The sequence below is a fragment of the Merops nubicus genome, unplaced genomic scaffold (assembly GCF_000691845.1).
Source record: "Merops nubicus isolate BGI_N331 unplaced genomic scaffold, ASM69184v1 scaffold12337, whole genome shotgun sequence".
NCBI lineage: Eukaryota > Metazoa > Chordata > Aves > Coraciiformes > Meropidae > Merops > Merops nubicus.
This window is the reverse complement of record NW_008619662.1, coordinates 62,359-74,647: the sequence shown is the minus strand read 5'-3', so window position 1 is coordinate 74,647 and position 12,289 is coordinate 62,359.

The following is a 12,289-nucleotide window of genomic DNA, read 5'->3' as shown; positions in this document are numbered from 1 at the left end:
TTTTTCTCCTTGGTTTGTTTTTTCCCCACCCTGTGAGAGGTTGGCCAGCAGAGTTCTCCAGGCTGTCCACTTGCTGATGCCATTCCAAATAACCTGCTGCTGTTTAGGGTTATGTGCCACCTAATGAGTGTTTAGCAGTAGTCCATCCCAAATGACATGTTTGGCCTGACATGTTTTGAACCTTCCTGTATTTTTGTGGCCTTGTTGTTGCAATTCTGATGAAGTGATTAGTCTCTAGTCTCTTGTAGGCACTCTCAATCCCTGGGTTTCTTAATCTTGAATGTTCTGTTTTCCACTTCCCTGCTGCAGTAGCATCACTCTAGATGAGGCTGTGGCCACAACAGAGTGAACAGTTTTCAGCTTTAGTTGAATGCCCTTGACTGAGGCTTTCAGCACCTGGGAGAATTGGGTGTGAAGTGTGCTGACAAGAATCTGGAGTGGATGTGGGTTAATAACCTCTTTGGCACCTGCCTGTAGCTCTTCAGCCCAGTTGCTCCACAGAATTTTGTCTTCTGTGCCTCCTTGGCATAGACTGTAGAACTTTTCTGAAGGATTCCAAGGCTGGTAGACAATCAGGAATTGCACGTAGCATGTTTTCATGCTGCTGTAGTACAATCTGTGCCCTTTGTAGTTCCCCAGGTTGCTCTGCTTGACCTCAAGCTCTGTGCACTTCACTGAGGATACTCACAGGCCTGGTGTTTGGGTTGGGAGTGTGACCTGTCAACAGACTGACATCCTGGACTTTGGGAGGAGAACCTGCCATGTGCCTTGGTGTCACTTGGTCCATTTGCATTTGTCCTCATTTCAGAGTCCTATTTTTTAATGGAGCTCAGGGCTCACAAGCTCAGGGCTTGTGAAACGTGTTTGTTAGTGTGGGGTATATGAAGGAGCTGTTGATAAAAGACAGCTTGATATTCCTGTGTTCCAGAGACTGCAGGACTGACCAGAGCTTCCCAGCAGCTCAGTAAACAGTTTATCATGATTTTTGTCCTGATGAGATGAGATTTTTATCCGTAGTCAGCATGGGCTTTATCTTTTCATGTCAGGAAGTCATGTTTTACTTGGGATTGACTTGATTTGTAGACATCTGAAAGAGGAATATCAACAAAAACTGGTCTCCTACTGACTGGCTTCTGTTCTTCCTTTCGGAGGCCGTCGGTATTTTCCGTGTCTGCATTCGGCAGCCGTCAGTATTTCCAGTGTCAGTTTGTCACTTGAGTCTCCCAGCTCTCCCTTTGTACTGTTATCCTTGCTATGAAGCAGCTGCTTCATTCAGCTCCTCTACTTGATTTGCATAAACAATTGAAGAACAAAATCAGATTTAAAAAAAGCACACCACGAACTTGTTCCAAATATAGATGCAGTTTGAGTGAGATATTAAAAGTTGGCATTTTTGTGAGCATTTGGGTTATTTTTAATATTTTACTGGCTGATCAAAGGCCAGGAAAGACACTTATCAAATCTTGACTTTCACATGACTTCTGTGTTTGGGTCTGTGAGCTGGATTTTGAAGCCATGGCTGGTAGACCTTGCAGCACATTTGAGTCCTCCATTCAGACATCACCTGCTTTGGGTAGGGAGGTGGAGGCAGTAGCTTCAGGCAGTGGCACAATTCCCATTTGCCAGATTTGAAATCAGCTGTATGAGCCCATGCTCATACACACTTAGGGATTTTTCTCATCCACCATTCTCATCCCACACTTAGGGATTTCTTAATTATATATATTTTTTTTTATGTTTAATGTAGTGAAGTGATGGTTAAAAGGGAGGACTAAAGAATTGGAAGGGAAAAAAAAAAAATGTGTATTTCCTTCAGTATCCCTTTTAATTAGCCATGGAATCAAAAATGTAACAGGTAAAATTGACTCCTAACAGTTTTACCTTAAATTTATGCAGCACTTTTAGTGTTGATCCTATTTCCCTAAAACTCTTGAGACTTTTTTTTTTTTCCTCCCCCTCCTTAAGAAAAAGATGGTCATATAATCCTCTGTCAGGAGGGTTGCAAGCTTGGCTTTTGCTTGTCTCCTGAGAGCTCTAATTCCTGTACACAGAACTTGGCAATTTAATAATTTTTCAAGATGGAGGAGCCAGGTAGAGTGTCAAAACATGAAGAAAATGACCCCTGAGTAGCTGATTTGATTATGAGCTGCTCTGCTGTTCTTAAAAACAAAGAAATACCACGCACACAAAATAATTTCACAAAGTAATTGGTGGCAGTTTGGCCATTGTATTTGTGCCTCTGGAGGGGTACTCGACTTGCACACCTTTCTTGGAAGATGGAGAAGATACCACAGGACTTTTTAGCTTTTTTTTTTTTTTTTTTTCCTGAAAAAGCATTCACTAGGTTAACCTCTTAAAGGAGCCAGTGACTTATTTTATCAACTTTAAACTGGAATGGACTTAAGTCCAGTCTCCAGGATGGAGCCACCAAGTGTGTTTGCACCTCAGCCATGAGTGCCATCTCTTGTGTCCCCAGCAGTTGCTGTCAGGCACTGAAGTGTGCAGCCTCCACTTCCAGGCTGTAGCTGTGAGTAATGCCTCCTTTCTTCTGCTCTCACTGAGACACCTACCCCAATGGACATCCCAGCCAAGTGCTGGAGCTTTTTCTTCTGGTCTCAGTTTGTCTCTGGAAGTCAACTCTTTTTTTAAAAATTACAAACACTGATAATTCTGGTACAGAGTCAAGGGATTTTTTTGTGCTTTTGTTTACCCTTCTAGTAGCTGGCTTATTCAGCATTAGCCATGGCTGTCATGGCCATGTTGGCCACTTTGATATACATGAAAATCACATTAATTGATATAACAATATATGTAACATGTGGCCAGTTAACTTATTTATGGATTTGATATACAGAGGTACCTCTGTGACTTGTACAAGTGTTTTTGCCAGGGCTGTTGAGGCTCCAAATGACCATTTTAACTAGCAAGCAGGGGCTGTGGGGGACAGTCAGCAGCATGTCCTGGAGCTGGCTGGTGAACACTCCATGGGTCAAGAAATTCTGCCTTCATAGTAACAGCAAAAGAGCTTTGAAGGGCACGGAAATTTAAGTGAATCCTGGAGTCTTTCATTTTCAGTTTTGCTTTCTAGTGTTGTATGGCACTACAGCAGCTCCACATCACTTACTGGAACAGCTGCCAAAAAAGCCACAGCCCTACCTAAACCACAACTAACCTGCTTCAGGCCTCAGCCACTTCCTCAGCTGGGGACTGCTTGGTGTGGCTCAGCATCCCTGTGCTCACCCTGCTCCTGCATCCCAGGGGCTGCTGCCTACAAACCAATTGCCTGTTCAGAGGCTGTAAGATAATTCACTTCAGAATCACACAGACTTTCTGTGGCATGCCATTTGACTCCTGCTCTGTTACAGTTTGGTCCTGGACCAATGCTCTGGGTTTTTCATGCCCAGCAGAGTCACTGAAGTGCTGTGAACAGGGACAGCAGGATGTAGCTTGCTGCCCTGGGTGTATTTTATCTTTAAAAAGAAGCATAGAAAAATCTGTGAGTATTGATTTCTATTTGGAACAATTCTTTTCCTCCAAATTGATTTTGTTTGTTTTCTTTCTTGGGCTTCCTGAAGTATGTTGCTTAATAATGGATTTTTAAAGCAAGGATTTGATTTGGAAATGTGTTTTTAATTTGTCTTTTTTTTTTTTTTGTGGATAGAATTTCAGCCTTTAAAAGAGAGAACAGAAGAGTTGTGCAGCTGGGTCTGTGCTAGTCATGCTTGCTGCCACCTTTTCCACACCATGTTTTCCTAGAGGAAAGGCAGGGCTCAAGCTAAATGAACAGCTGAGGGGTGTGCAGGGAGGATCCATGAGCTGGCAGCACCACAGTGCTCTCCTTAGACGTGAGCACCTCTGATTTCATAGCCCTTAGAAACAGCCTGAGAGCCAAGCCCCTTCTCTCCTGGCACTGCAGGATGGAAGGAGCAGTGACCAGCTGTAGTTCTTGGGCTTTGGGGTGTGAGCTTCTTGTGTTCCTAAGTATGTCAGCCTGTCCTAAACTGCTGCAGATCCTTCTGCCCTTAGGAGGAGCAGGCTTTGCTCTGGCTGTGTTTGCCCACAGGTCACTGGGGGCTGGAGTGCCCCTCAGTTCCCTGAGCACACTGAAGTGAGAGTGGGATATTTTGGCAGGGTTGCTTGGGTCTGGCCAGGCTGTGAGTGCTGCTGTGCCCCACAGCCCAGCTCTGCAGCTGGAGGAGCTCTCATCCTGCTTCACACCAGCTCTGTCAGCATCTGTCCTGTTCCTGCTGCTCGCTGGAGGCACGAGTCTCTTTTTGAAGTCTTCTGAATTGTAAAATCCATCTGGTATTGAAGATAATTATTACAAATCCTGTAGAGAAAACCCACACTGGTTCTGCTGCTACTGGGCTGTTGCTCCTGTGCTCTCATTTCCCCTTGCTCACATAGGAATGTCACATTCCTGCATCAAGTTGTATTTCTAGCTCAGTTTTCTTGTTTTACTCTTAGCTTGCAGTTCTCTCTGTAGTGCTGCTGGACACACTTCTCTTTTATAAAACTCCACCATCAAAGACTGCATTGTATAGGGAGGATACTCAACACAGAAATCCAGACCATGACTTTCAAGTAAATGCTTTTTTCATCAGAGAGGAAGATAAAACCCTTGGACTAGGACTTTATAGCTTTGAAATAAGATCAGAGTTTCAATTTTGCAGGGCAGGCCTGTATCTAGAAACTCCTACACACAATCAAGTCTGTGCTGCTCACCAGATTTCACAGTCAGCAAATATGAAACAGTTCAGCTGGTATGAGCTGTAGGCCAAGAGCACAAACACCAGCAGTTACTGCAATTCAGTCATCTCCACAAGTGTCATCTGCAGCAAGAGGAACGTGTGCCTGAGGCCTGGCAGGGAGTATTTGTGTGTTAGGCTCAGTCTGTGGCAGTGCTGTTATTCCAGATGCTGGATCTTGCCTTCCCTGCAGCAGGTCAGCATTCTGCCCCTAGGTTTGGGGTGCTGTGGTTCACCCCACGACAAGTGTCATCCTGTTCTCATAGCTGTGATGGCTGCTTGACTTTGTTGTGTTAGAAAAAATGATTTAGGAGAAAATGAAATATCCTCTAATGATGAAATGAATGGACCATCTAACTCCCTCTGCACTCTCCTTTACGTATTTTTGTTCCTGTTCCCTATCCTGCCTGTTTGCATTTCCCAATCCAATCTAAAACTGTGGTTTCTGACTCTCTTTAACCTGCTGCTTTTTCACATCTGTCCTAGCTGAAAGCAGAAAGTGTTTGGTTTAATGTCTGTGGTGATTCTGTGGATGTGTGGCTTGTGTTGCTTTTCAGGAGGCACAAGTTAAGAAGAGATAAAGTACGTGGCAAAACTTCTGCTGCCTCCCACCTGCCTCCCTGGTGGCATCTGTGTTTGCTGCTGCAGCACATCTGTCTGCATCTGCAGGGGTGGCTGAGGGGACAGAAGCCTCTTCCAGATGCAGCTTGCCTCATGGTTCTGGACTAGGCAGCACAACAGGGAATCAAGGTGCCCTAACTTTGAACTTCTGGCCTTTCTGACAGGAGTGGGAATGTGCACAGCCGACTTCAAAATGCCCTTTTTTTATTAAAAAGAGGGGAAAAAAGCAGCTTCTGGCTTTATGTGAGTACTGAAAATTCTGTTGCTGTGGATGAGTGTGGGCCTGGGCTTTGGGCAGCTTCTGGCATGGGCTGTGTTTATTTCTGTGTATCCACGTTGTCTCCCTGGGGCAGGAATCTCCAAGAAGAGGGACATTGCCATTGCTGGACTTGAGGAAGCTCCTGTTTAACTGCAGCCACGACCAAGAGCCTCTGGTAGTTGGTGGAAGCTTTTTGAGACTATCTAGTGCCACCAGTACTTGACTGAGATGTGCTTGGGGACAGCTTCACCTGAGAAAATCACGTTCTTGCAGCTCTGTGTTGTTGCTTAATGGCTTTTTTACACTATTAGCTATGTTGTTGTATGTTCCAGTGTGGCTGATGAAGTTGTGCTGCCCCAAGGACATCTTTGGGAGGTAAATGGAAATGGAACTACACTTGCTCAGCCTCCTTTGTACAGGAGTAGCTGTTTCATGGGGTGCATTTTATTTACCAGCACTTCTAGTGGTTTGCCATTTGCTGTTGTAGACAGGATATAATGAATGGTTTGGGTTGTTTTAGGGGGGTTTATTTTCTTTCCAGCAAGTTATCTTTCACCTCTTGCCCATGAATACTGGCTCAGATTTGAGTGGCCAACTTCACTGGAGGTAAGCAGGGCCCTGCCTTGTCTTTTTGATGTCAATACCAATGTAAGTCTCTAGAACTGGAGCCCTTCAGTGCTTCTCTGAGCCCTTTTAGAAGCCTGTGCTGAAAATTATTCAAAACAACTGAAAAATGCCAGATCTGTTGCCGTTCATAAATGTTTATTATCAATAGGCAGCTGGAAATGTTACATCTGAAAAGGTAGAAACACCTTGAATTTCAATAGGCTTACATTTTTGGGAAAAAAAATTAAATGCTTTTTTTTTTTTCAGTTTACAGTTAAGCTAAAAATACACATAAAATAAATAATTTTTATTTATTATGTACATCATTTCATTTTTACATGTTCTAGGAGGGTATGATGTGAAGTCTGCACTATGGACAGAAGAGATGCAAGTAGAAAAGTCATGGAAAACTAAGTGTTTGTTTTTGCTTTTTGCTCTTCCCCTCTTCTCCCCCCCTTTCTCTAGGGGTGGCTGTTCCTGCTCCACTGGCAAATGCTGAGGTCCCCACTCTGTCTTTGCATACACAAAATTCTCACAACATCTAAAAGCTCTTTTGCCTGGAAAAGGCCATGGAGTTTTTGACCAAAACTGAAATTAAAAAGGAGGGGGGGAAAAAAAACCTCACCATTTTAATCTCCTGAAGTAAAATGGCATTCTAAAACATGTTCAGGTGTGAAGCTGTTGCTGTGATAGCTTTTTTTTAATGAAGATTTAATGTGATATTAAAATTTGAGTGCTAAAAAAACTATTTGCAGAGCAAGCCCAGGTCTCTTAGGGCTTGCCATATAGAAAATAGAGTACTTGAGCATCTGCTGCTACCCTCTGCTTCTCAAACTAGCCCTCTAGTTCCCAGACCCACCTGTAAACACATTCAGTAGTTTTTAAATAAGACTGTACAATACCCAAAAAACAGCTAGACCAAAAAATGCCCCCCTTGCTCAAAAACAATTATTTATAGTCAAAAGGCATTCCACTCTGTTAGCTAAAGGTATCACAGTGTTCTGTTAGCTCGTGTGCTGGAAGGCCAGCACCTTGATTGATCACATCGTGTCCTAAGCACATCTTTCCCATCTTCCTTCTGGCTGAGGTGTTACTGCTGAAATGGAAATGCTTTAAATGGAAGAGGAGAAATAAAATCCCCCCAAACCAACAGGATCAGCCCTGCAGAAGGATGGCACACTAGCCAGGAGGAGTGGGCTGCAGTGTTTCTCAGAGCGGGGGAGCCACTGGCTGAGCAGGGACTGCAGGTAAATAAAGATTAAGTTGGCTTTTAAAGTGGTGGGTGGTTAGAGCTGGGTTAGGGCACTTCTAGTGCTGTTGTGGTGGGGGGGTTGGTTTGTTTGGCACACCTTAAAAAAAGACAAAAAAAAACCCCAGAGCAAGTAAAATGCTTTTCCCTGAAGCATAAAATGCTACTGAACTTTCAGAAGATGGGGATCAAATACTGCCTTTAAATATATATATATTTTTTTTTTAGATGAAGCATGTTATATTTTTAACACAATTGTTCTTGGTCATGAGTTTACTCCAGAGCCATAGTTGTTCTGGGTGGAGGCAATTATGTGCATAATATATAAATGACTTGTTTGTAGAAGTTTAATGGCCTGAAAAGGGGAAAGAAGCAGTGTGAAAATGAAATTGAATCAAATCACCAATATTTACAAAATACAGGAAGGTGCCTGGCCCAGAGTGCTCCCTGCCTCCTCCAAAAAACATCCAGTAAGGAACTGACTTTTATAGTGGTTAGGTTTCAGTTACACCCTCCCCAAAAACTACAGATTATTTTGGTTACAGTTTAAATAAATACCCCTCCAGCGAGCTGATTTATTATTCACTGTAATCTCACCACTTCCAATTAATTTTTCCATTACCTGACTGAGTCACTGGTGTGTCCAGCACACCCAGGCAGGCAGCAGCAGCCGTGCCCCTGCCCCAGCCAGGGCTCTGAGGGACAGAGAGGTTCTGCCAGTGCCCCCACCCCAAAACAGCTCCCGGGGTTTTGCTGAAGGAACAACTTCCATTCATCCTGGGCAGCCCTAGGGATTTGGGTGGTTTTGCTCATTTTTTTGCCATTCTGTTTGTGGAATTGCAGTAGAGGTGGGAGGGTGATAGTGTTTCTTTGGAGATCAGCCTTTGAGGTGGGGCAGAGCTTTCTCCTGGACTGTGTCTGTGGGGCAGTGTCAGCATGGACAAGCTGCAGGGCAAGTTAACTGGTTGAAGGAGAACTCGGCCAGAAATTAAACCACAATTGCACCTCTCCCTGACACGCTGCTGCCCGAGTGTGTCTGGGAGCTCCTGACCCTGCTCCCAAAACCAGCAGCAGGGTGGTTTCACTCCAGCCACCCTCCTGCAGCACCTCCTCCCTGCACGACTTGCTGCCCTCGCCAGGATGGGGTGATAGGACTAATATGACCTCTGAAAAGTCCCTTCCAACCAAATGCATTCTATGAAAAGCAAATGCCAAGGAGGTGATGATGACCTGTGGTGAAATTTCCCTGTAGCCCTACTCCAGAACCCTGCTGTGTGCACGTGCATCAGTGCTGGCTGCCTGTGGAACCTCCTCGTGCTTAGAAGTCCGTTGCATCAACCAATTTTAACCTCTTTAAAAGGTAAGGGTTTATATTTATGCATGAATATATTTATTTAAATACTCTTAATATTTACAGTGTCTGTTTCTGCTAAAAATTGTGTCATGTACCATCAGAAAAAAGGATGAAACACAAATACAGTAAGGGTGAGACATAAATCACAAAAGCAAGGGTGGTAAAGAGTTCAGGCTTCCAGGGTATGCTGCTCCTGCTCTCTGTCTGCTGCAGAAGTCCCCTAAATTCCCTTTGTGGGAAACCATGCTAGTTTTCTACATGGAAAACTATCATAATGGACATACAGTTAAATCCTAACCTGACTTAGTTGTAAGAAAATAAAGGTACATCCTACTGCTACCAAGATTAACTACTGACTGTATATAGCGCCTTTAATCTGAAGTTCTGAAAGTGCTTATAAATAATGAACTAACCCCCCGGCGAGGTAGGTGAGTGTTATTGTCCCTATTTTACAGATGGGGAAACTGAGGCATTGGAGAGGCTGAGTGACTTGCCCAAGGTCACGGGTGAGTCAGTGGCAGAGCTGGGAGCAGCCCTCAGCAGTCCCCTCAGCCAGCCCTCTGCACGCTTCCCTGCAGGGACCACACTGCACATCCTGAGTACTGACATACTCACCAGCACGCCTCTCACCTACGAGTGCAGTTACCCCAACAACCTGCAGAGATCCAGCACTGGAATTCTTGTGTCTGAAACAGTTCTGTTCCTCTCTGACCTGAGTGCAAACAGCTCCTAGCTCTGCTGGATGTTCTTAACCCTGGATCTTGTTTGTGAGCTTTTTAACTGGTGATCATTTGTAAGGGTGCTGCTTTAAGAAGCCATGTGAAAAGGACACTGAGGATGGGGGATGAGGAATTAATCAACTTCAAGAGTCAGACACCTAAAGAAAGGGCAAGTGGTGGAGGTCTCTGTCATTCCTAATTCCAGACTCCTTGCCTATGTCTATGATGATTATTGAAGCCCACAGATTAAAGGCCAGGCACGTACCAGCTGGCACACAGCTGTGCACCCTGAACCCAAGCCAAGGAAGTGTCTCTCCTGGCAGGAGAAGCTCAGAGTGTCCCCCCAGCTCCTCCCCTGGTCAGCCGCACAGACAGCACAGGAGGAGCTCACCCAGTTCTCTGAGGGAAAGAAAAGTTCCCACTGAAGTGTGTTTTCCTTTGGAGCAACTGAAAATGGACAAATGCTAGTGAATCCCAAATACTGTGCCTGCAAGTGAGTTAAACCCCTCTGAGGTTTGCTTATGAAATGTATTTTTCACAAGACACTTTAATTTCCCTCCCCTGAAGCTCCTCTTTTAGAGTAATAATTCACCAGCTGCTCTGAAGCCTGTTGCTACCAAAGGGGCTGCGCGGATGCAATCAAACAGGATTTTGCCTTTTGGGGGACCAGTCTGACAGTTCTGCAAGCTCCTGGACACACACATTACTCACTGCCAAATCAAATGTTTGTCTCTGAATTCCAAATTCAGCTCAGACTCGCTCCTAGCTGGGAGCTAGGAAGCATCTGAGTCATGGAGCAAATCCCAGGGGAGCTCCAGCCAGGCAGCCACGTGCCCTCACCTCTCATCCTTAACAGAACATTGTGGGGAGATTCTGGAGACTGGGTCATCCAGCGTGGCCCTTCCTGCCCCTGCCTGGCAGGACACAGCAGGGGAACGTGGCTCACAGTTTGCACAGAAGGGATTTGTGCTGCCTGGTGTCATATTTGCATTTTTGGGGGCACTGCTGTGGGATCCATTGTCTCATTTTGCTATCTGTACTTGGTAACACAGTGCTGCATTTGGGTGACAGAACAGAGTCACCTCCAGTAGCAGTGTTCTTGCTCTCATGGAAAACTTGGGAAGCCCTCCCACTGTCCAAGGATATGCACCTGCTCCTGTCCCAGCCTCCAGATCAGCTGATGTCATCTCCATAACCATACTGGAATTGTTTTCATTCCTACTCCTTTCACAGGAAATACCACAAAGCTTTGCTGGCCTCATACCAAGCAGAGTTCATAAACGTGAGGCATAGAAGGATTCCAGCCCTTCCCTTCACCCCTGTAGCAGCTCTTGCTGATGCTCATCTCTCCAGAAACGTGTTCAGTTTGGTTTGTTCAACCTCAGGGGTTTTACTGGGAGCTGCTCTCAGTTGGTCCTGACTGCAGCCCTCCTGTGCCCATGGATTTGACTCCTAAAAGGCAGAGGTGCTGGATTTCTTCACAGATCATCAGCGAGCTGCTTGTGGCCCTTGGGTTTTGCAGGTCTCCTTGTGTAACACCAGTGTCAGTTTGCCCAGCCTTCCACAAAGGCAGAGGAGATGCAGGCTGCAACGACAACTCTAACCCTGCAATTAGTACAACAGCCTGAAATGGGTTGATACAAAAATGCTTTTCACTCTCTCTTAACACATCTAGAGGCTTGAATCTCTGGGGCTTTACACTGCGTGCTGTACCAGGACTGGTGTCATTTACAAGCAAGGAATACACAGACATCTTCGAGTCTCTGCTCCTAGTTGCTGATTTTTCTTGACACCAGAGCTGGCCTAGAGCCATGGTCTCCACTGAAAACTTCCCACCAGCCTGGTGTCTTGGCATCTGCAGCTCTGCTACAGGAGCTGGCTGTGATGTAGGACAGCCCAGCAAAGTAGTTTTGCTTAGCAAGAGGAGGGAGCCAGGTTTAAACCTCAGGCAGAGTATCTAGCTGCAGGCATCCCAGCGTCCAGCTCTCCTGCAGGAGGCTGCTGTAGTGAGGAGTTCCCCCCTGGCCTCTGTGCTGCCAGGAGAGCTGCTGCTGCTGCTCCTGCCCCGTGCTGGCAAAGTCTGACCCCTGCCAAGGGTGGCAGGTGCAGATTTTCCAGCATCAGGCTTTTACAGACCTCACAGAAGAGGTGATTTTTGGCAACCACCCTTGGGATAGCTCCAGCTGCTGTAACCTCTCCTGGGAGCAGCGCCCTTGGCGTGGCTGCACGAGCTCAGGGGGAAGTTCTGCTGGGCTCCAGGAAAGCAGCTGACTAACCACAGCTCTGAAGTGCTGGTAAGAGTGTGCCAGTTGTCTGTTTCTTAGCAACACCCCAGAAGAAAGTTCAAATATTGCATCCTCAAATTTAAAAAAAAAAAATCACTGTTAAAAATTTGATCATTTTGCCCTTGATGGGGTTGTCTCCTCTCCTCTCTGATGCTCCTCAGGACAAAAGCAGTGACATTGCTAGCCCTGGCCAGACACTGCCACAGCTGCAGAAATAACAGAGAACCTCTACTGCCACCTCACTCCTTTCTGCTTCCCCTTGGAAGAGGAACTGCAGAGACTTTCTGGGCTGCCAGGTGCAGCCTGAGCTGCTATTGCTTGGGTCCCTTTTCAGAAGTGCAGCTCACAGGCCCAGGGAAGATGATCTCTTTTAGTACCTGCCATACACCAGGAGGATGGTTTTCTCCCTAAAGCCTGACATCCATCCAAGAGGCAGCAAAGAGTGAAC